Source organism: Oenanthe melanoleuca, chromosome 7 (assembly GCF_029582105.1).
Source record: "Oenanthe melanoleuca isolate GR-GAL-2019-014 chromosome 7, OMel1.0, whole genome shotgun sequence".
Lineage (NCBI taxonomy): Eukaryota > Metazoa > Chordata > Aves > Passeriformes > Muscicapidae > Oenanthe > Oenanthe melanoleuca.
The window spans coordinates 19,678,486-19,693,817 of record NC_079341.1 but is presented as its reverse complement, the minus strand read 5'-3'; the positions used below and the strand labels follow the sequence as shown (position 1 = coordinate 19,693,817).

The following is a 15,332-nucleotide window of genomic DNA, read 5'->3' as shown; positions in this document are numbered from 1 at the left end:
TTAGCTCAGAGAATGGCAATCAGACTCAAGATGCTCACAGTTCTGTAGACAATAAAACAGGAGATGTTACAGAGTGGCTTCAAATTTTGACAAGAAAGAACTAGAGCTCTTGCACACACATCCTCAGTTTAAAGGGTGCCCAAGATGCTATTAACTGACAAAATACTCCTCTCAGTTTATTGAATTTATCCATATTCATGAGAATGCAAGACAAAACTCTCCTGAAATTTATGCACAAACCTAAATACCATTGTAAACCCCTCATTAAACAGCAAGATACAAGTTCTCACTTTAAAGACAAACAAGCCTGTTACTGTCAGTCATTCTTAACAGCTGCCTTACCAAATACATGCTCATTTCAAGCATCTAATAAACAACCAGCAATGTATTGTAACCTAACTTGTCAAGGAAGGTCCCTCTCTGGTTTGTACTGAAGTTGGTAGGCAAGTGAGCAAAGAATTCAAACTATATCTCCTGCCACCTGCATCTTCCCAACAGAAAAAAAATCCAAAAATAATTTTAAAGAAGCAGGTCCTTTCACTCATGTTTTTCAAACATCAGATCAAGGAAAAAGGACTCCATTTGTAAACCACTCTAAGCATACTGATGGCCTTACTCCTCTCCAAAAACATTTTTCTCAGTGGAACTAAAGAGATACAGAAGTTTGGTTCCAAACTTTGGGTCTGCACATTAAATGAGCATGAATCCATCATAATTTGCTTAAATATTGTATGTAAAAAATGTTGAGTAAAGAGTTCCACACAATATTTAGCCACCCTTGCCACAACACCAATCTTCAGAATATAGCAAATATCAAATTAATGCTCCTAAAGTGCTGAAAAACCTCCCCCTGCCCATGAATAAACCATTTTGAAGCTGAGACTTTAAAGGAAAATAGGCAAACCTTGGAGAAAGAAGATGCAATGTTTCCATGGGCTTAAGCTGCAGCCCAGTATTTCCATTGAATACAAAAGGCACAAAGACCACATTGCTACTGAATTCAACACTGCCAAAACAGCCATGGGGGGTGGCAGTGGTTGGTTTTGGAAGATGTCTATGCTTGGGCAGTGTTCCCACTGCTGAGCAAGAGACCAGCAGTAATGCAGCCTGCTTGCAGCAAAGCCTGGTTCCACACACACAAAGTCCTACTCCAGTCACAAAGAAATTATGTTTGGCCATTCAGGATAAACAGCATGAATTATTTAAATTCCTGCAATATTTACAACGATTCAAAGATGAAATCAAAAGATGTGTCTGGTAGGGTGCACTGTGAATGGGATGGAGAGCTGTAGGGGTCACTAGAGGAAACAGCACCCCGTCACCTTAAAAGAGGTCCTGCTCTGGGCAGCACTGAAGGTCAAGACAGCTTCATTAGTCTGTCCAGCAAGTCTGTGTCAGGCTGAACCTAAAGAATTTTACAGGCTGAAATGCCAGAAAGGAGAGAGACAGCACAGAAGGTGAAAGCAAAGGAAATAAATGAAGCACCTTTCCAAGTATTGACGATTGCTCTAAATCCCTACCAGCTGAAATATTCTGTTCTGTTTCCTAATATTCTCGCAATAAAGCCAGGGTGGGAATTCATGTGAGCATGCTGGCTAGGGACTCTATGGCACAGAGCAGCAACTGCAGTTTTCCCCAGGCACTCATCAAGTTCAGTGATATGCTTATTTTACAGCAAGAGCACGTACAGCCCATGCTGAGGCTCTTGACGGATATTTTAACAGAAATTCTTTTTAAAAGGGTTAAGAGTCGCAGTGCAGATGACTTCACTCTTATTGCTAGAGAAACAGAAAAAGAGTTTTTAAAATGCTGGAGAGAGCAACACAAGTCATGATAATGAGCTGCCTGTGGCCATTCAGCTCAGGGAGTGGAAAGCCTTGGAGGTGGCCTTGGACTACTGGAGCTCAGCTAAAGCAAAACAAAACAACACAACAAAAAAAAAAACAAGGAGAAAAAAAAACAGCCCAGTTTACATTCTCTGTGAGTGCTCTCACTCAGCTTTCTCAGTATAGGGAAATAAATCCTGCTCAAGTCTAGGACAACACCTCACTCCAGCTCACAGCTATGAGGGGGTACCTTATAAAACACAAATGCTGTGACCTTTTTCTCTTCCTTGCAAGGGATTCAGATGCAGCAGGAGACAAGAGTCACCTAATAGACTCTCATAAACTTCTGTCACACATTTTGCTTAACAAATTGGTGTAAATATCATCACAGAGTGATCTTTGAAGGTTTTTTTAATTAGAAGTTGCTCACTATGCACTTGGTGCTATACTTAAAGCAAAGCCTCCTGTAAGATTGCTGGGAATGTACTTATTCCAAGGGGAGTGGATCAGATGAAGAAGGATAAATTCAAAATCTGATTTTTCCTTGGAAATACATTGCAATACTTCTCTTCCTAGAAGCAGAGCATGCTTTGAGAATCAAAGGGTGGCAGAGCTATGCTAAAAATGAAGCTATACCGATTTTCTACAGAAATGAGTAAGCTTGAGTGATCACTTTATTTTTATTAGTGGTTCTCAGAATGTATTTCACTGGCCAGTCATCTCTACTTCCATTTCTTTTCCTGAAAAATTTCTCTGAGAAGTAGCACACAAGAAAAGAGCTACTAATTGAGAACAAGCTCTCATTACAGTTTTCATTACCCTACACTCTCAAACTTTGCTCCAAAGCAAGCTGTTTCACTTCCCTTGACTATACCTATTAGTAGGCAGAAAAAGTTGCCTCGGCAGCACTGAAATCTTCTTTCTGGGGTAGTTTATAAATACAAGGAGATTTTAGTTCTTCCCAAGGCTAGAAAAAGAAACACCTCAATAGCTTCTATTTAAGTCACTGGCAGTAAGAAACAAGTAGCTCCAAGATCTTCCTATAAGAGGAAAACACCAAGCTCAGCCTGACAAGCATTGATCATTTTCACTGCCTATGGGAGCAGGCAAGAAGGTACAGCATTCCTACATGCTCTTTCAGTTTTTCAATACACTAAAAATAAGCCATGGTCCCAGAATTACATGCAATGCATCTTTATCCCTCCAAAAATTACTTTTATAAGAAATTTGCTTCAAAATGAAATATATTGTTGTTTATCTTTCACTAATCAAATGAACTCAGAATGTTAAACAAATGTTGAAAAACAAAATCAAATATTTAACAAAGGAAAATAAAAAGAAGACACTAGTTTTTACACTAAAAAGTAACCAGAAGCAGCAAAAACATAGCAATTGTTTAAAAGAATAAGTAAAAGAGCACATAAGGTAAGCAGTGTGGGAGGAGGGAGGAGCAAGAGAAGCAAAGCTGGACTCTACTCCCCCGAGTCTTCTTTCCCACTCAACCGTCATCTCCACTACAATAATTAAATAACGTGTTCATAGACTTTTAAGAGACGGTGTCCAAGTCTGATTCTTCAGAATCTTCATGCCATCTGTTTCGGAAGTTCCAATCTGCAGAAACAGCACAAACATATGCCCTGCACTGAGGAATTTAAAATTTAAACCAAAGTCCTAACGTGTGAAAAAAGCCAGGTAGAAGCCACAGAAAAAGAACCACTAGCACACAGATTCCATATTTAGGTGCCTACACCAATATGACCTGACATTTATATGATTCTTAATGCTTCTCTATGTCATTGACACAGTGGGTAGTCAGCACCTTAAAAAAACAAAAAATGAGGCCACTTTTATTTATAAAGATAAAAGCACCTAACTTTAGCTTATGATTTCTAAAATTATTCCCCCCTCCCCCCAAATAAAACACTGCACATTTTTGTACTTACATTATAATTTCAGTCACATTTTTGTTAAATGCAGAATTATTGTATGCAAAACCAGGCTTTGAAAAGTCTTACACTCCAGGGTGTCATACTTCTCCTGAAATGCTGGCCTGATACTCTGCTAACCCCTCTTTTTAGTGTTAACAATCAGGCTATTTGCCTGCAGCATTTGTTCTCCAATTCCCAACCCTGCTGCCTGCTAGACTAAATTTTTTGCTTATTGATATTGGCAGAGGGTAGAGGAATTTGGAGTGTATTTTAACTACAATGGAGGGACTTGGAAACTTCTAGCATTTCAAACTGGTTTATGACTTCTAGCAACAGTTTGTCTTGGCTTTAGTGAGAATCAGCAAAATTCTGCATCCATAAAAATATTTAAGAGGTTAAATCACAACAGTTGTTAAAAACAAACAGCTTGTTAGTAAAGTTTACTGTCTTCTTTATCAACTGTGAATGCAAGACTTTCTCTTTAAATATCCCACCCTACAGTTAAAATGTCAGCTTCCTGTATTTCCTCCGAAGGGAAGATTTCCAGGTCAAAAAGATTCACGCAGTTTCCAGAAATCTACATCTGTCATTAAAACAAGGTGCATACAATATCTATCTGTACACATCTTTACTTCTCATTTGGAACATGGTATAGCTTCAAGAGGCAGAAGGAACATTGCTCCTATATTCTGTCTTGCAACGAAACCAAAGTTTCAAAGGAAGAGCAAAGTCTAGCAAAATTGTCTACCTTTCCTTCCATAACCTGGAAAAATTTCACACTTTTTCCCTAATCTAACCTTTTTTTAAAATGACATTCCAAAGAGCAATGGATGATGGACAAGGTCAGTTTCTCTAGGAATTAATAAATTTGCCGCCTCAAAACATAAAGTGGTTCTTTTAGACGTAAATATTCTTTTAGAAGGTATTAAAATTGGTTAAATTTCATGTTAACAATATGCATATATTATCAATTAAAACTACTTCTACTTATTTTCTGTAATAATCTTTTGTGGCACTATATTTACTGTGGCACTATGGCAACTGTCTGTATTACACAGCCCACAGAGCCACTCCCCTCCTTCAGACTCCTGGTACAAACTTCATGCCCCACCTAATCCAACCATCCATGACCATCCCAGGAATGAAAAAATTACATCAAAAATAGAAACTGAATAGCAATGCAAAGAAGTAGCAAAAAATACTTTATATTACCTATAGGCAAAAAGGTCCAATTCTTAATTTTAAAATACATACTTGCCACCTGACTTTGGGCAAGTCAGCATTAGTCCCTTAGTTTCACTTTTTACAACATGGGGCAGGGGAAGTGAAATCTGTTTCTGTACAGCAAGGTAAGAGATTCAACTCATTAAGATCGGTAAAGCACTTACACCTCCTCACAGGACTGCTGCCTTAGTTGTGTTGTATTACAAAATATGTTATATTATAAAAAGGGAGGTTCAATTATGCAAATTGTAATAGGCTATGGGTAAAAATATACCAGCAAAATTCTTTCAAACAAAGGTTATGACAATCACATCATGATACTGTAAAAAATGGCAGAATGAGGATAATATGACATGCATTCATGGCAAAGATACCATCAGTAAAACTGAAGAGAAACAGAGCTTGAAAGACACAACAGGGAAGTTAAAATATAAATATCATTATTTAATCCTGAATTTAATATATTCAGTTTTACAATACTGGTCAATAGAAACAAAGATAGCTATAAATAGTACTAAAACAGTTACAGAAGATTTCATTTCCCTGTATAAAATTGAACAAAAAGGCAAATCCTAGAGAAAGCCACATTTTGGATAATTAACTCATAGTACAACTACTTTTAGAGGAGAAAGTGAGATTCTTGTAAACTACATGATAATTAGATGACACTTGGCCCAAAAGATTACAATAATTGCAGAATTAAATAGCAACAGCAACACTGTTCAACACCCTGTAAGTAGGAATGGCAGTAATAAATCGATTAAAAGTTAAAAGACTTATCACCATCAAGAGCCATTACCTCAAAAGACCAAATCAGGAGTGAGAAATACAAGGGATCTACAGAACCAAAACCCACAATAAACTCCTTAAAAAGAATGTGCATTATTTATAAGGAAAGGCAGGGGTAGATCAAACAATTTATTTAAATAGAGACTCTCAAGTTAATCTACCTTACCAAAAATTTTTTTCAAACTATGGAGATTCCAATCATAGCCAGTGAAAGAGATACTTCAAATACAACTGTTAGATATGTGTAAATAACTAGAAAGTTGTGAGGAAATTTAAATACTATCAGCAGAATTTTCAAATACTACACTTCCATGAAACAGCAGAAATGAAAGAAAATTAGCAGACTTACCAAATGATTAAGCTGTCAAAGGAGCACTTATACAAGAGAAACACACTGCAGAGAAGCTAAATCATTTATCTGCATTAATGATTCACAATAGATATGGAAGAATAGGTTCCCAGATACTTAATAGGACGTTATACCGGCTAGCACTTAAATGGCAAACCTTAGCCTATTCTAGCACCAGTAGAAACTGATCACTTCATCTGATGTGCACTCAGTATAAAGTTCTGAGTATAATGACCTGAAAAAGTGGAAAAGCTCAAGGGCCATTGTAGCAGATTAACTTTGGGGTATTGCTTTGTAAATTCATGAATCACCAGTGACTATCACCAGGCAGCTAAGAAAGAATCTGCTAACATTACCTAAATCTGTCTATTCCTAGAACAAAACCTAAAAAATTTATGAAAACATTTCTCCATCTTGTTCATAGCAATTCCTAGAGTGATTTAGTGTAATCATCATAATTCTGAAAAATCTCAGTGGGATAATGCAGTTTACTGACTGGTATCAACAACCTTTCCCAAGTCCTTCAAAATAAGAGCTATAATGAAAACTAAACAGTTATGAAGAAAGAGACTACAAAATAAGATAAACTTGGAATGCACACTTCATTGTTAGAATAGCTGTCTATAACCAAGTCATTTCAGGCTCTTACTCATGTTAACCCTTAAATCAGAATGGAAGAACCATGTCTTACCAGCCATGATAAAAGTAAGTCTTAGTTATTTTTCATTAAAATATTTTTAACACTAACTTTATGCATTAACACTTGACACAAGGCTATTTGCAAAATTTCCTTGTACTGGGAAAGGTAAATGGCTCCCTACTCCTTTCTTCTTAAGACTACCACTTAAAGAGAGCTAATCCAACATAGGTCCCTTCTCAACTCAAGTACACAGTATGCATGGATTTCCAGTTAATCTAAAACCAATATGTGGATGATCAGGAAGGCAAGAGAGTTTTACGCCCTCCTGGCCACTAAAAATAAATAAATAAATAAATAAATAAATAAATAAATAAATAAATAAATAAATAAAAATAATTTCCATGAAACTTGGGAAAAATTCTTTATGCAAGGGAAAGTAATTTCAAAACTCACCTGAGACCACAATGTAATCCAACCACTGAGTAAGTGTACACAGGCTATTCTCCCTTGAGCCAAGCATCACCACTTCTTACTGCTGGCATCACAATGCCCTTTCATAGAATTCAGCTCAAACAGTCCACTCAACCCAGCTCAGTTGTTTAGGCTGGATTTACATGCTTTATGACTCATTATTTTCACTCAGAGCTTCCTTCTTATTTCTCATGAAATCCACAGAAGATTGCTAAAATAACCAGCAAGGTACAAAAATCCCCTTGGTAATGGCTAAGAGTTTTTGTGCTCAAACCGAGCACTTTCTGATAAAGGTTCAACAATCATTGTTTGGCTTATGGAGATTAATATTCAGACCAAATTTGAATATTCAGGTTAATAAAAATGTACATTCTCATGAAATTCTCTTCATTAATTTAAAAGGTAATTTAGTGGAGCTGATCAGCTTATTTGCCTTAGTAATAAACTTATGGTATTACTATTTTCTGTCCTTTGTTTCCACACTGCCTTCTAAGTCTTAGCTTTAAATAGTTTTTAAAAATTTAATAGTAATATGCAGGTTTACATTTTACTAATTGGACTAAAAAAGAGAGATGGAACAATCATACTGGAGGATTCAAAGAATCTGACTTAAGAGGGCACTTCAGTATTTTTTTTTTTTTTAAGTGCTTCAAATAGAAAATGAACAGAAAATGAGAAAAGCTACCAGTGCATCAGTTTTTTATCCCCAAACCTAGAAATTATCCACGTATTACTCTACTTTCCAAAGAAGTCATGTCTGAAGACAGAGGAAATAAGTAATTTAAATACGAAGCCACTAAAATAAACCATTGTTTTTTTGTTTTCTGTGTACAATGAAGATGAGGGCAAAATGTTATCAGCCTCATGTTTGTATAGCTTGTCCCTGTTTATGTCAAGGCACTAACATTATTTAAATGAGGCTTTCTGTATTTAATGGTGCAGTTTGTCCAACATATCCTTTGCTTGTCAGAGATAAATAGAATGCTGTGTTCCAGCACAAGAGAAAGCAAATCTGTTACTGCCGCGTTCTGGCTGCAGTCTATGTTTCTGAAGAGATACCAGCTATAAAAAGAAGTACCTATTGTTTCTACCAGGTTTTTCACACCATGTTGCTGGTTTCTCAGTAGAGCAGATCTCTTGCAAAGCTGAGAAAGACCAAGTCTCTGAATAACACTGTTAAGAGACCAATTAGTTTCCTATTTCCCTTGCAGCAGTCCTGAAATAGATTTTTTAAATAAGAAAAAAGAAAAAAGAGAGCAGATTTTTTCTGAAAACTCACTTTGGCCATTTTAAACAGAAGTTCTGGCTTGAACTGTAACACAGCTTCAAAGAGAAGAATGCCTTTATCATCAGATATATCAACTCTGTATTCCCCTGAAGGTCACTAGAGAAGACAATGTAGACTCCTAAGACAAAACAAAGTTTAGATTTTTAGCTAAAGAAGATGCAGTTTGGAAATTTTCCCTGTATTTCTCGAGTGGTACAACGAATGTCCAGAGCAAATATGACAAAGGCCATGTAGGATAACCCACTGTAATAAATGGTTGTTTTACAAAATGTTGAAATAGTTTGCCACTTGCTATAAAAACTTGTTTTGCTGGATCGGACTATAACACCCTTCCAGTTCAGAACTGTCATCTCTGGCTATCTGTTTCTAGTCATCAGTGTAATATAAGAGCAAGATTTAACTGTTGTAAGATAAAATGTTCTGTCAGAATACCTATTTCTCAGCACTTCTGAACCTTTTTTTTATTCACATAGCATTGTTCCCTCTGGCCAAAGCATAAAATCCAAATAAAGATTAAATCCTCCAGTAAAGCTAGTAAGTCTACTCAAACCACGTAAAACCTTCAACTATTCAGTGTTGTGATATTACAGATTTGTCAGCAGCTTTTGATGGCAAATCCAAACCCTTAAAGGCACAGAAAAAAATATGAGGGGCATATGGGCATGGAAACCAGCCCCTGCAACTGTTGGCAAAAATGTAATAACCACCAAGTGCAGCAGACTAAAACAAGTCAACAAAGTGAAATAGGAAGATAATAAGTGAGGGATGTAGTTAAAAGGGGGTGATAATTTCAGAAATTTAGTCTATTTTGAAAATGTTTGCCTCTTATCATTTGTTCTAAAATGAAAATGAGATATGTAGACTGAGCAGTCTTCAGTCATACTGAAAAGCTGAGAAGTCAGCAGCACATTTCCCATCTCGATGCTTGTTGTGATACCCTACATTCAGAGGTCTGCTGGGTTGTCTGGCTGCTGCTTCACTTGCCCACACACAAGCCACGTTCATATTACCATAAATGTATGCATCTTATTTATGTTATGATCATCCCACAAGTCTCGTCAAACAGGATACCCAAAAAGACGGTGACAGAACCAATCCAACAAGTTACAATCTACAGGACCAAAGGAAAAATGACAATGCTGAGGGCTTGAATATGCAGCTGATGGGTATGATGGGCTATTGAAGCCTGGCTTTCAGGCTAATACAAGACAAGCTGAGGGCTCCAATTGCTATTCCATCTAGATACCATTTAATTGCTAACCTCTCGGAGAATGGGAATGACTAGCTCAGAAAAGCAGTCCCAGTGGTCCAAAAAAGAGCACAACACTATGTTAGGGCACAGGCTGTCAGAAATGATACAATAGGCAACAAGAATGAAAATAAAGGAAAAGCACTAAGGGCTTCAACTGAACACCTCCTCCCAGGTCTTGGTCCTTCATATCAATTTTAGTGGTGTCATCAAAAACACCAATTGCAAGAAGTTGCAACTGCAGGGACATGCAAATCATGGGAAAGAAAGGAATCAAAGATGTCTCTCCAAGCTATCATTTTTACCCAAGCATGAGTTTTGGTGAACATATTGGTCAGCAGTCCAAGACAGCCATTTGCATCTCCCAGGAACAGAAAAAGGAGATGAAATACGAGAACTGTGATGAAATATGAGATACATGCCAAGAGCCTGTCAAATCTGGATGAAGAAGGTGGATGTGTATTCTTGGAGAGTGTACCTTGAAGTTTGATTTGCCTGGCTTTGTATTGTTCCCAAGGCACCCATTATAAACTGTATTGCAGCAGAGTAAATCTGTTCTTATATAACTACTTTAAACTGTGAAAAGCTGGTTGCCTTGAAATAATGTAAACATAAATAAAGAGTTGAAAGCAACTGAATATAGGCAACACCAAAACAGACATTTTAGGAAGTCACTACCAGTGTAAGAGATTTAGACAGACTGGAACTGGGCTAAAATTTCCCATGTACAACAGAATTTTATCGGTTGGGGCATTTTGATCTGTGGTGGGTTGACATTTTCTAGACACTGGTGCCCACCAAAGCCACTTCCCTCCTCAGCTGGACAGATGAGAGAAAACAACAAAAAGCTTGTGGGTCGAGATAAGGATGGGGAGAGACCACTCACTCACTAACTACCATCAGAGACAAAACAGACTCTACTTGGGGAAACCAGTTTTATTATCAATCACAGAAAGGCAATTAATCTTAAATCACCTTTCCCCACCCCTCCCATCTCTCCAAGTTCAACCTCACTCCCAATTTTCTCTACCTCTTCCCAGCCAGTGGTACAGTAGGATGAGGAACACAGGCTGCAGTTAGTACATCACACTTTGTCTCTGCTGCTCCTGCCTTCTCAGGGGGAGGACTCCCCACACTCTGCACGTGCTCCACATGGGCTCTTCTCACAAGTCCACAAGTCTTGGCAGAGCCTGTGCACTGTGGCTTTCCACAGACATCACAGCCTTCCTCAGGCATTCACCTGCTGTGGTGTGGGGCCTCCAGGGGTGTGCAGGTGGGTCTCCACACCCCCATGGTCCCACATGCGCACAGCAGTCTCACCATGTCAGCACCATGGGCTATGGGGGAATCTCTTCTCCAGGGCCTGGAGCACCTCCTCCCTCTACTCCACTGACCATGGTGTCTGCAGGGCTGTTCTCACACCTTCTCTCTTTCTTCTGCTGCAGTTGCACAGCAACCTTTTTTCCACTCTTAAATATGTTAAGCATTACCTCTATTGGACATAGAGGGAACTTTCTAGAAGCTTCTCACAGAGGCCACCTGTGTAGAGCCCCCCTTCCCCTGTTACCAAAACCTTACCATGCAAACCAAACACAAGATCAAACAGTCATAACTTCTTTAGGTCCTTAAGGTCGTTTAGGTTCTTGTTCTGTTGGGCTGGTCTTGCCTCTGTTCGTGACCAACAGGCAGAAAAACAAGGAGTGAAGAAGAAAGGGGCATGGGCAGTACCTATAGCAACTGCATGAAAATGAGGAAGAAAGCATGTCTAAATATGAATAATTCCTTGGTTCAATGTGACAAGTCTTCTTTGCATTCACTGATGAAGCTTCAGTTTATCAAAAGTAAAGAAAATTTTCTAATTTTTCAGGCACTTGCTTATGCATATTGAAAATAACGTGTAACAGACATGTAAGTAAGGGAAATTTGATCTTTTGCATAAGACACACCAATACCTCATGTGCCATTTGTTGAGTATCTCCCTTCAGATACAGCAATGCAGTATAATCAGTATGTGGTTTACTTTAGCAGAAATAGCTATCGATATACTTCAAGGCCAGATAATACTGTCTGAAGGTCAAGTTCTGACTTCTTGAAGCCTAATTTATTCAAGAGGAGACTAAAGTACTAGAGCTAGAAAATGGCCAAGCACTTTCTTCAGTTGATGAAAAAACTGTTTTTTTTCCCAAAGGATTTCTGCCCACAGAAGAGGATTATGAGCAGAGTAGGGCACTAAACACTGCCAATTTCCTTGGTTACTGTATGAAGAATGTTAGATGTTCAAAGAAAGCAAGAAGAAACTGAAAAAAAACATATCAAAGATCTGTTCAAGAGAGAGGAGACGAAGTGCAACATTAATTGTACCACTAAACCTTGTCAAACTGTACAAAGGACAAGCAATGGCCAAGTGCATTAGCCACCGACATTTTAAAAGACTTTTTAAAGCTCTGTGCACTTAATACTCACCCTCTCATGGGCACATACACACACACATCTCTATCTACCTGTCATGGTAACTATGCAGCATGGTGCTTTTTATTTTAAATTTCAAGATCACTGATGATTTTGTGTACAAAATACTCTGGAAAATCTGACTGCTTGTAGAGACTGGAATCCCAAAAGACTGAAAAAAAATCTCCCTTTCCCTACCTGCACCTGGACCATAGGGACTGCTAAAGTTAGTCCCATTTTGCTTTCATTTATACATGTGGGATCATTTTTGTACACAATAGAAACAGTTACTGGTTTCATGCTAGTAACTATGACTGGTCAACCAATATATGATGGCTATACCAGAATCCACTTTTAGGTGCCTGCTTGAGTTTAAGGAGTACACATTTAGTGAAAAAATTAGTCTAGAATTCTTTTTAAGAATAGTTTCTGATCTAGATTTATTTGGCCTACGTCATAAGGAAGGCGATGAGTGCTGTAATACCTTCCCTGGAGGAGGCTCTGTCAGTAGCTCTCTCCTAAACAGTCCCTGGATCTAAGCAGAGTTCTTCCACAATGACAGAAAATGCTGGTCTGCCACCATCCTTCTTCCCTATCATCCACCATGGAATCACTAGCCTCTCTTCATCCTCTGTCACAAGCAGGCAACTTAGTATCTCCAAGTACTATACAACAGAAGACTGAATTTTAGGCAAATAAATCCTTCCAGAGCTAACATGAAAGTGGCATGCTCCCTCTAACAAGGACCTGAGGGAGATAATTGTAAAGCTAGTTTCACAAAGTTTTATGTATTAGAAGAAAGCAGGAATTCCAGATCTCCTCAAACAAACTGTAGCTATTCTAGCACATGTTAGATACACAAAGGTGGCAAGACCTTTCTGTAAGCCTACATCCTTGGCCTTCTAGCAATCTTAAACATAAACTTCTTTCAAAAACACATTTCCATTCTTCTGAATTCAGTTTGGGTCTCTTCACATTCCCATAGATATTCCTCCTTCTCAAACTTCCTCAACTCTTTTTCTGGCTCAAAACCTTTATTCAATTTGTAACAAACTCTGCAGATAAAGAAGTAGCCTATTGAGATGTTTTATCCTAGTAATTAATGTCTAAGACATAATTCTGTACTGAATTTCCAGTCACACCTATCCTAATGATTTACCTGTCCTAATGCCCATTACCTTCTCTCAGATTCATCAATAATTCATTTAAGAAAATATTCCATTTTGAATAAAGACTTTAAATTCAAAAATTTCACCTCAACCACTACAGTTTTTCTGACCGCTGCTCCTTAAGACTTTAAAAGCCTTTAAAGCTCACTCAAGTCCATCTCCCACTCTCTCCATCTCTTAAGACACATTTCAATTGTCTTCAAAACTTTGCAGGATACTGTCCTTATATAACTGTATTATAGGAACATTTTATTCCTGTATTATAGAATCAAATAATCTTAGAAAGGCTTGGCTTGGAAGTGACCTTAAAGACCATCTAGTTCCAATCCCTGTGCTATGGGCAGGGACATCTTCCACTAGACCAAATTTTTCCAAGCCCCATCCAACCTGGTCTTGGATTTTATTATTTATTATTGTATTTCTTTTATTTCTATTACTATATGAAAGACAAAAAAGGGCACTGGCATTGTTTTTGCATTTTTAAATTACTATTTTTCAAACTGTCCTTATGAAGAGATTTTTCATACATGAATGCTTGATCTGCATACAGCAATTTTTTAAAAGGTATCCATTTAATGACACCATTATCATGTCACTTAAAGTGCCTTATGTAAAATTCCTGGATTAGCACACTGGCCTTTCCTCTCAGGGATCCAAATGCAAAACTGAAAAATTACTTTCATGCTCTTAGCCTTGCAGACAGACATTACTAATTCTCAGTACAATTTGGCTTAAGTGACCATTTTTCCTTGGGGGAGGGATAAGTGTTGATTAAAGCAGCATGTGATTTTTGGACTAGAAAAATAGATGGAATAAAGATGCAAGAGCATCTTGAAATTTGCATGCTTACACCAGTCCCAGATTTGAGCAATCTAAAATCATATCTTCATTCTCTGATCAACATTTCTTCCATTTAAAAGACACTATACAATCTCTTCAAGAACTGCTGGAAATTATTTAGTCAATACATATTGACTATGTACATAATGCTTTTTAACATCATCTGACCTAGTGAGCTACAAAGTTCTCAGCTGTTGTGGAAAAAAACCACAATTCTCTGTTTATACACCTTGTATACAACATCAGGTGCCTGTCTTTTACTCACCATGTAACAAACCCAATGGACCTGTGAGTGTTTATATTGAAGAAATCTTTGGTCTTTGACCGTAAAACAATGTCTTGAATGCATTATAACCTTTCAAGTCTAATTTTTTAAGTACTTTTAGAGCAGTACTAAGTTATTCATACAAAAGATAAAAACATTTAGTCTGAGTTGGATTAAGTATATGTCTAGTCTAGACATACTACAAATCTGGCTGTGATAGCACTCAATATACATAATTCCCCACGTTCATAGCATGCAATTTTCCCATCTGTGTTACAAGACCCCTTGGAACCTAAACAAGGCCCGATAGCTTTAGTTAAAAATATGTTAGTTAAGAATAAAACACATCAACTGTGATAAGTACTTCGCATCAGACTTTAAAACAGGAAGTATAAAGTAACTTTGGACAAAGTATATTAGACATTTTGAATGAAAATGAGAAAATCAATGTGTTCAAGAAGTTGTCAGAACACTCAGATTAGCACATTGACAATGCAAAATTTTACCTTTTGTGAGATGGAAAAAGAAAGACTTGCAATTTTTGCAGTATTGTGATTAAACTAGACTTCTTACACAATTCCCTATTCCATGAATTTAAGAAATAATTATTTGTAATGATTGTAATGATACACTAAAACAGTATTTCATGAGCTAATGTTTCTCTTGACTTTGCAGTGTTAATGAAAAAACCCTGCTTTTTCAGGTCCTTCAAGTTCAACAAAAAGTAGAAATTGCACTTTAAGTCAAAGGTTCTAATGTCCATGAGAAACATGAAAAAATTTATGCACATATGGCACCCCTTACCAGCAAGGCTCTTTCCTGCCTACCTTTCTGCCTTCCCTTCCT

The 15,332-nt window shown here is 37.4% G+C and overlaps 1 protein-coding gene across 8 annotated transcripts in view; it reads right to left on the bottom strand.

Moving 5' to 3' along the window:
- The window catches only part of GRB14 (growth factor receptor bound protein 14), a 58,698-nt gene that overhangs the window by 25,493 nt on the left and 17,873 nt on the right, over positions 1-15,332 (bottom strand). The gene's annotated exons all lie outside the window — the stretch shown is intronic.